At 44.1% G+C, this 9,799-nt stretch overlaps 1 non-coding gene across 1 annotated transcript; it reads left to right on the top strand.

Annotated features, from left to right (window-relative positions):
• The first annotated feature begins 3,742 nt into the window (after positions 1-3,742).
• Positions 3,743-3,849, top strand: LOC117068161. Its single transcript, XR_004431012.1, has one exon. It is a non-coding gene; the product is annotated as a U6 spliceosomal RNA (small nuclear RNA).
• The last annotated feature ends 5,950 nt before the right edge of the window (positions 3,850-9,799 follow it).

Here is a 9,799-nt window from a genome sequence, read left to right as displayed (position 1 = left end):
TGGGAATTTCTGTAAACGGTCCATTCTGAAACCTTCATTTGCTCATAGGTCACAAGTGGGATGCCTCTGATGGGTCCTGGGCAGAGTTCTGCCTCTTATTGGTCCTGAGCAGAATCCTTCATCTGTATAGGGTGTAACCTATCAGACACTGCTAAAGGCTACTTAGGGGTGTTACCATGCTCTTTTAATTTAATAAAAACCCCAAGAAACATTACAATCAGGGTTCTTGAGCCACTCTGTGGCGTGTACTTTCACTTCAATAAATGTATGCTTTCATGTTCTATTGTTTTGTCTGCGCATTTTGTTCAATTCTTTGTTCAATGTGCCAAAACTCTGGACAGCTCACAGTCAAGGCTTCCCATCCTATAACACAGTGAGCTATATTTATGCCACTGCACTCAGCCTGGGCGACAGAGTGAGACCCTGCCTCTACAAAAATAATAATAATAATAATACTAAAATAAAAGTAGATTTGTGCAATGGAACACTATGCAGACATTACAAAAAATCATTCATTATGAAGACCGTGTAGCAACAAGGAAAACATTTATAAATGTTAAGTGAAAGTAGCAGAACCCCAGATGGTACACTCTTTGACTATAACCATGCACACCAAGAGAGAGCATGTAAACAGGGCCAGGAGGTAACGTGCAAAACAGGATAATTGTGCAGAGGATAGGCTTATAGTTACTTCTTTCTTTGCCAAAATTAAAAACAATTTTACTGTTACATTCTTTTTTCGTAATAGGAATGACTAATTCCTGCCCTTCCTACCATGCTGGCTTGTTCGGGGGACCAAATGAAAAACTGAGAAAATTGCTGTATCTTCCTGTAGGATGTTGGAGTGAATCTACCATGCATGACTCATGTTTCCATCCCTATCATCCTGGGTAGGGAAGCACCAAGCTGAGGACTCTGGGTCCTTTCAGGCTCTAATGACAATGCACACCCAGGATTTGTGGAGTATGTATACAGTTGTCTGGGCCAACTACTGTGGGAGGAGAAAAAGAAGTCACATTGCTACTAACCATCAAGAGCTCACAAAATAGAGATGTAGACATCATTTGGGGCTATCTACTTATCCTAGTGATTCTCAACTGAGGTTGATACTTAAAAAAAAAATTTTGGCCGGGCGCGGTGGCTCAAGCCTGTAATCCCAGCACTGTGGGAGGCCGAGACGGGCGAATCACAAGGTCAGGAGATCGAGACCATCCTGGCTAACATGGTGAAACCCCGTCTCTACTAAAAAATACAAAAAACTAGCCGGGCGAGGTGGCAGGCGCCTATAGTCCCAGCTACTCGGGAGGCTGAGGCAGGAGAATGGCGGGAACCCGGGAGGCGGAGCTTGCAGTGAGCTGAGATCCGGCCACTGCACTCCAGCCCGGGCGACAGAGCAAGACTCCGTCTCAAAAAAAAAATAAAAAAATAAAAATAAAAAAAATAAATAAATAAAAAATTTTTTATTTTCCTTTTTTTTAAAGTTTGAAGAGATTGATACTTTTGATTGTCACAATGATTGGCTTTTGATTGTCACAATGGTTGGGAGAGTTACTACCACTCACATATAGTAAATGAAGGATGGGATAGTACTACAGAAAAAATTGTCTAGCTCCAAATGTCCTTAGTATCTCTGATGAGAAGCACTGATCTAGTCCATAGTCAGGGCTGCCAGGTATGGGTGTGCAGGTTGCCCACTGTACAACTCCTGAGGGAACCATTCCTCTGGTGGCTAAGTGTGTGAATTCTGAAACCATACTGCCTGAGTTCAAATGCCAACTGGAACTGGCCCCCATCCCCTACTTCCTCTTTTTTTTTTTTTTTTTTTTTTTTTGAGACTGAGTCTTGCTTTACTACCCAGGCTGGAGTCCAGTGGCACAATCACAGCTTACTGCAGACTCTACCTCCCGGGCTCAGTAATCCTCCTACCTCAGCTTCCTGAATAGCTGGGACCACAGTCACCACCACCACACCTGGTTACTTTTTAAGTTTTTTGTAGAGATAAAGTCTCCCTGTGTTGCCCAGGCTGGACTCAAACTCTCAGGCTCAGGCGATCCTCGTGCCTCGGCCTCCCAAAGTGCTGGGATTACAGGCGTGAGCCACCAGACCTGGCCTGGAAGCTCTTGAACATATTGCTTATCTTCTGTGGACCTCAGTTTTCTCATTTATAAAATGGGAAGAGCAATAGTAACACAACTCATAATGATAACATAAGAATATGTTATCAATAATATATGTGCCTGGCACATAGTAAACTTTCAATTCATGTTCAATGATTATTATTCTCTGAGATCTGACCTCCCCATTGACTGGGGTGGGGCCCTGGTGTCTACCACCTGATAAAGACGACGTATGTCTGGATTCCTGCTCTCCCTGAGGCTTAACTTTCCTGGTTTCACCTGTAATCTTATTGAGAACTCCCCTTGTTGCCTAAACTTGCTTGAGATGGTTTTTGTAATCTACAACCAGAAGCCTTAATAACTAAGGGCTTTCAAGTTAGTATGAGATTGCTTAGCATAGAAAGACCATAAATGCCACAGACAAAACCTAATCATAACTGAAAGAAATAAATTCGAACAACAAATTGTTAAGTGAATGGAATGCAGCTAGCTAGGATCCCATGCTCTGTTCTAAGAAAACAGACAGGTCAAACAATCAGGACCAGTCCAGACATGTGTCTGGGAAGTTAAAGGAAAGAGACCCTGTCCCTCAGTAACCCTCCTTACTAGTACCTGAAATTCCATCATTAGTGACTCATGTCTTCATTTACCAGGAGGTCTTCTTTGAAAATATGAGTGTCTCTGGGAAGGGTAATCCAGAAAACTACTGAGGCTCACCCTACTAGGAATGTATTTACTGTTTTTCTTTTCTTTCATGTCTGTTCATTGAGAACACAGAGAATGTATTTATTAAGTGACTTTCTCTCTCCTTCACTTCCCAACCTCAGCTACAAATGGGGACAGCAAGAGAGAGAAAACCTGGGGAGAACAGAAGAAGCCATGCTTTGTAGAATTGCTTCGGAATTACTGATCTCATCAACCACATGTTTATAGAGAGAGTAGTGGCCCTTAAGGAACTGGAGAGAATGTTCTGATTTGCATCTGTCCGATATGGTGAACAGCAGGAATGACTGTAGCTGTTCTCTTTGCCAAGGACAAATCTGATCTGATTGCCTTGAGGTGAAAGTGAGGTAAGGTGGGGCAGGGATTGGCTTTTGGCTCCCAAGAATGGTTGTTCATCAACCTTTTGCTAAGCCCATGGTTCTCAATTTTTGCTGCATGTTAGAATCACCTGGGAAGCTTTTAAAAAAAAATCTCAGTACCCAGGTTGTACCTCAGACCAATTAAATCAGAATGTCTGGGGGTGGTTGCCAGGCATCAGAAGTTTTCAAAGACCTCCCCCGGCCAGTGTACCCATGTCCAGGAACCACTGTCCTCAGCATTTATTGTATGAGGCAACTTAGATGACACACAACAGGTGAGAACCTGGCTCCTGCCTTTCAGACACAGGACTGAATTTTTTTTTAATTTTTAAAATTATGCAGTAAAATTTTTTCTGTTGGTGTACAGGTCTATGAATTTTTTTATAGTGAGTTTTTTATACTGCCTGAGTACAATTTTATGGTATACCATAAAATTTTATATACCATAATTTTATTTTTATAAAGTATACCCATAATTTTATGGTATACCACAAAATTAGTATAGTATACCATAAAATTTACCCTTTTAAATTATACAATTCAATGCTCACTTCAGCAGCACATATACTAAAATTGGAATGATACAGAGAAAATTAGCATGACCCCTGCTCAAAGATGACACTGTAATGTGTGAAGTGTTCCATATCAAAAATAAAAATTTTTTTAAGTGTACAACTCAGCCATATGCTGTGGTTCCCACCTGTAATCCCAGGTTTGTGCGGTGGCTCACGCTTGTAATCCCAGCACTTTGGGAGGCCGAGGTGGGTGGATCACCTGAGGTCAGGATTTCAAGACCAACCTGGCCAACATAGTTGGCCGGGCATGATGGTGTGCGCCTGTAATCCCAGCTACTGGGGAGCCTGAGGGGGGAGAATCACTTGAACCCAGGAGGCAGAGGTTGCAGTGAGCCAAGATTGTGCCACTGCACTCCAATCTGGGTGACAGAGCAAGACTCTGTCTCAAAAAAAAAAAAAAAAAAAAAAAAAGCTGGGTGTGGTGGCTTACGCCTGTAATCCCAGCACTTTGGGAGGCTGAGGCGGGCAGATCACCTGAGGTCGGGAGTTCGAGACCAGCCTGACCAACATGGTGAAACCCCATCTCTACTAAAAATACAAAATTAGCCGGGCATGGTGACGCATGCCTGTAATCCCAGCTACTCAGGAGGCTAAGGCAGGATAATTGCTTGAACCAGGGAGGTGGAGGTTGTGGTGAGCCGAGATCTTGCCATTGCACTGCAGCCTAGGCAACAAGAGTGAAGCTCTGTCTCAAAAAAAAAAAAAAAAAAAAAATCCCAGGGAGGCCTAGGCGGGAGGCTCACTTGAGGCCAGGAGTTTGAGACCAGCTTGGGCAACTCACAGAGACCCCGTCTCTACCAAAAAAAAAAAAAAAAAATTAACTGGGCATGGTGGCGAGTGCCTTTAGTCCTAGCTGCTCAGGAGGCTGAGACAGGAGGATCACTTGAGCCCAGGAGTTTGGGGTTACAGTGAGCTATGATCATGTCACTACATTGGCTAGGGTGACAGAGAGAAAGACCTTGTCTCTAAGAAAAAGAAAAAAAAAGGAAAAAAGTTATCAAAGTGTACAATTCTCTGTGCAGACCTAGATTTACAAGGAAAAAAATGTAAAATTTCATGGTTTTCAGTATATTTGCAAAGTTGTGCCACCATCACCACTAATTCCAGAACATTTTTATCTCATCTCCCCAAAATACCCCAAATCCACAGTGGCTTCTCCCCATTTCCCTCTCCCCCCACCCCTGGCAAATATGAGCCATAGAGACTCTCTCTATGACTTTGCCTATTTTTGATATGTCACATAAATGAAATCACACAATCTGTGGCCTTTTATGTCAAGCTTATATCACTTAGCATGCTGTTTTCAGGGCTTATCTGTGTTGTAACATGTATTAGTACTTCCTTCCTTTTTATTGATGAATAATATTCCATTGTATGGATACACCACATTTCATTTATCTATTCATCAGCTGATGGACATTTGGGTTGTTTGCACTTTTGGCTATTGTGAATAATGTGGCTATAAACATTCTTGTACAAGTTTTTGTGTGAATGTATATTTTCATTCTCTTGGTCTTGGATACTGTTTTTTTTTTTTTTTTTTGAGGCGGAATCTTGCTCTAGACTGGAGTACAGTGGTGTAATCTTGGCTCACTGCAACCTCTGCCTGCTGGGTTCAAGCAATTCTCCTGCCTTAGGCCCCCAAGTAGCTGGGATTACAGATGTGCTCCACCATACCTGGCTACTTTTTGTATTTTTAGTAGAAACAGGGTTTTGCCATATTGGCCAGGCTGATCTCGAACTCCTGACTTCAGGTGATCTGCCTGTCTTGGCCTCCCAAAGTGCTGGGATTACAGGCATGAGCCACCGAACCCAGACCATAAATCTTTTTATATAGGAGTGATTTTAGCTTAACATTAGTAAAAAAAAATTTCATAAATTTCTTTTCATTTGAGCTATTTTGCAATAGAATGAATGACTGGCTGCTTCACTGGGACTATTAATTCTACAAATATTTATTGAATGCCTACTATATGCCAAGCACTGTTTTTCTCTCATTTGGTGATTATTTATTTATCCTTTTATTTTTAGTTGACATGTAATAATTGTACATATTTATGGGATTCAGATTGATACTTCTTTTTTTTGTGGTTTGAGACAGTCTTGCCTTGCCTCCCAGGCTGGAGTGCAGTGGCACAATTATGGTTCCCTGCAGCCTTGACCTCCCAGGTTCATGCGATCCTCCCACCTCAGCCCCCTGAGTAGTTGGGACCACAGATGTGTGCCACCTGCCCGGCTAATTAAAAAAGTGTTTTGTAGAGACGAGGTCTCACTATGTTGCCCAGGCTGGTCTCCAACTCCCAGGGTCAAGCAATCCTCCTGCCTTGGCCTCCCAAAGTGTTGGGATTTCAGGTGTGAGTCACTGTACATGATGATTATTTCTTTTTTAAAAATTTAAAATTATTTTTTTTAATAGAGATGAGGTCTTGCATGTTGCCCAGGCTGGGCGAACTCCTGGCCTCAAGCAATCTTCTTGTCTCAGTAATTGTACTGGAAGTGACCCATTACAGGCCTGAGCCACCTCATCTGGCTGTTGAACATCTTGTCGTGTGCCTATCTGCCATCTTAATGTTCTCTTTGATTAAGTATTTGTTTACGTCTTTTGCTCATTTTTCAACTCAGTTATCTGTTTTCTTATTTAGTTATGAGAGTTCATTATAAATTCTGGTTTTTGTTTGTTTGTTTGTTTTTGTTTTGTTTTGTTTTTGAGACGGAGTTTCGCTCTTGTTGCCCAGGCTAGAGTATAATGGTGCAGCCTCGGCTCACTGCAATCTCCGCCTCCTGGATTCAAGCGATTCTTCTGCCTCAGTCTCTTGAGTAGCTGGGATTACAGGCACTTGCCACCATGCTCAGTTAATTTTGATATTTTTAGTAGAGACGGGGTTTTGCCATGTTGGCCAGGCTCGTCTCAAACTCCTGACCTCAGGTGATCCGCTCACCTCGGCCTCTCAAAGTGCTGGGATTACATGCATGAGCCACCCCGCCTGGCCCATTATAAATTCTGGATACAAATCCTGTGTTGCACATACGATTTGTAAATATTTTCTCTTAGTCTATGTTTTGGACACAATACTTTTTGTACATGTGTCTGATGAGAGAAAGGTATGGAATTAACATTTACTGAGCACCTACTATGTGCTGGACATAGTAGTGGATTGCTAGAGGAACAGGGATATAAGTAAGATAGAGTCCCTATCCTCAAGAGAGGTTTCCTGGAGGAGGGGTGAAGTTTGGACACTACTGTCCATACTACAGGCAGAAACTTTTTGTAGAGATGGGGTCTCACTATGTTATCCAGGCTGGTCTTGAGCTCTTGGGCTCAGGCGATTGTCTGAGCCACAATGAGGCAGAATAAGGAAATGTAGAGCCAAGTGGTTACAAGTAAGGACGTTGGAGTCAGTTTGTCTGGTCCCAGCTGCAGCACTTACCACCTGTATGTCCGTGGGCAAGTTACTAAATCTCTCAGTACCTCAGTTTCTTCATTAGCAAAATTAGGGCAGTAAAAATGCCCATGGAAGGGCTGGGGGTTACTAAATGAGAGGGTGTAAGTGGCAAATGGAAACTCTCCACTAATGTTAGCTACTGTATTATCATTTATTTGTGTAGCAACATTGTTCTGTGGCAATCAGGGGAAGCTACCCTCCACCTCCCGGAGGAGGTGTCATTGGAGCTGAACCTCAAGGCCTGGAAAGACTTCCAGAAGCTGAGATGGGTGCATTGAAGAGGTGAAAGCTGCTCTTTAGAACCATATATTTTGCCTGAAACCATATATTCCTCCCCAAAGAGAGAAGTTTTCTTCTTTCTTGTTCCATCCCCTCCTCTCTTCATCCTGCGCTGTCCTCTCATCAAGTATTTTTCTTTCTTCTCCCTGTCTCTCCTTCTCACCTGCCAGAGGCTTCTGTGGGCCCCTCTCGTGTCCTTGGCCTTATGAAGTCACCGACACCTGGGTTATGGGCTGCTGCTCTGAGGCTGCAGGGTCACCTTCTTCCCCTCGATGGGGACTTTACACTCCACTCTAAACAGAAGCAGGATGCTGTCTTGGAGATTTTTCTCCCCTGTGGTCTGGTGCCCTGGTGCCAGTGCTCAGGGAATGAATTTAGTGCTGGGTCACTTCCAGTATAAATTATTGAGCAATTTTTTGTGTGGACATCAGGCCTATGTTGAGACTACAGCTCTGCCAGCTCGAGCTTGTTCTGTTAATAATTTGCTGCCAGAGAAATGGGAGTTAAATGAGCCAGGAGGCGTATTTTGCATGAACTTTGGGGGTATCTCTGACAGCAGTTCATGTAAATTGTCCAGGAAGATACTAAAGCTGTCTGAATTCTGATGTTCTGCCTGCCACACTGACCCTTCGGATCCATTTTATTAACACGGTTGGCTTTGATTTATGTTTATTTTATTGCTTTGGTTCCTCCTCTGAACTCATAACCAGAGTGGTGGTGCATGTGAAAAATGGCTGTATGAGGAATTAGGTCCCAGGTGTGCTTGTGGAAGGAAACCTAGCAGCAGCTGTGGGGTTTTCTCAGCTTTTCAGGACTGGGATGTCTTGCGGCAAAACTGCCCTTTTCTGAGTGACTGGCCACTGTGTGTGTGCAAGGCCAGCACCACTGCTGTGTGAGCTGTGCAGTTAAGCAAGGCCCCATGTTTAGAAGGACCACCTGCTTGATGTAATGCTCTGCTGTCACCATTTAAACTTCTTAATAATTTAGAAACAAGGAGTCATACTTTTCTTTTTTTTTTTGATGGAGTTTTGCTCTTGTCGCCCAGGCTGGAGTGCAATGGCGCGATCTCAGCTCACTGCAACCTCTGCCTTCCGGGTTCAAGCGATTCTCCAGCCTCAGCTTCCCTAGTAGCTGGGATTACAGGCACCTGCCACCACGCCTGGCTATTTTTGTATTTTTGTATTTTTAGCAGAGCTGGGTTTCACCATATTGGCCGGGCTGTTCTCAAACTCCTGACTTCAAGTGATCCACCCACCTCGGCCTCACAAAGTGCTAGGATTACAGGTGTCAGCATCATGCCTGGCCGGAGTCACACATTTTATACTGGCCCCTGAAAATTCTGTAACCAGCCCTGAGTGTGTGCCGAGGTCCACGTTCCCAGTTCTCTGTGTTGAACCTAGGTGATCCGCCAAGTTCATTCTGTTCTTTCTGGTGCCATCCCAAAATCCTTAAAGAGGCTATGGCAACTCTGTCCAAGTGTCTTACAGGCCCACCAGCCAAGATATCTGAAAACACATACAGATAAAAAGTTTGCAGCCGGGCGCGGTGGCTCAAGCCTGTAATCCCAGCACTTTGGGAGGCCGAGACGGGCGGATCACGAGGTCAGCAGATGGAGACCATGTTGGCTAACACGGTGAAACCCCGTCTCTACTAAAAAATACAAAAACTAGCCGGGCGAGGTGGCGGGCGCCTGTAGTCCCAGCTACTCGGGAGGCTGAGGCAGGAGGATTGAATGGCGTGAACCCGGGAGGCGGAGCTTGCAGTGAGCTGAGATCCGGCCACTGCACTCCTGCCTGGGCGACAGAGCGAGACTCCGTCTCAAAAAAAAAAAAAAAAAGTTTGCTTTAAAAAAAACAATCAGTTACTGCCAGGCTCAGTGGCTCATGCCTATAATCCCAGCACTTTGGAAGGCCAAGGAGGGTATAAGGAACGTGGCTGTGATTTGGTCAAAGATAGGCCAAGGTAGGATGTTTATATCTTGCATAACTCAGCGAGTTTGTAGCACAGGAGTGAGCCAGGACACTGCTTGGCTCACTCATGCCCAGAGAGGGAAAGAGTTAAGCCGCTAACCCTGAAGGCAAAGGAGAACCATCCGTGTAGCTGCGTGTGACAGCCATTGTACTAAGCAGCCGAGACAGGGAGGACAGTGTGAGAAAGTTGTTGATGAAAGTTGATGCTGAATAAAAATCATCTTTCACCTGCCTATGGCCCCCCGAGTATTCTTTCTGCTCATCCACCCACTCTCCTTGGACCTCAGCATGATGACTGGCATAGTCATAGACCTAACAGCAGGCAGATCACTT

The sequence above is a fragment of the Trachypithecus francoisi genome, unplaced genomic scaffold (genome assembly GCF_009764315.1).
Source record: "Trachypithecus francoisi isolate TF-2019V2 unplaced genomic scaffold, Tfra_2.0 Lachesis_group20, whole genome shotgun sequence".
In the NCBI taxonomy this organism is placed as follows: Eukaryota; Metazoa; Chordata; class Mammalia; order Primates; family Cercopithecidae; genus Trachypithecus; species Trachypithecus francoisi.
Note: the sequence above shows the minus strand (reverse complement) of the source record. Positions and strands in the feature narration are given on the sequence as shown.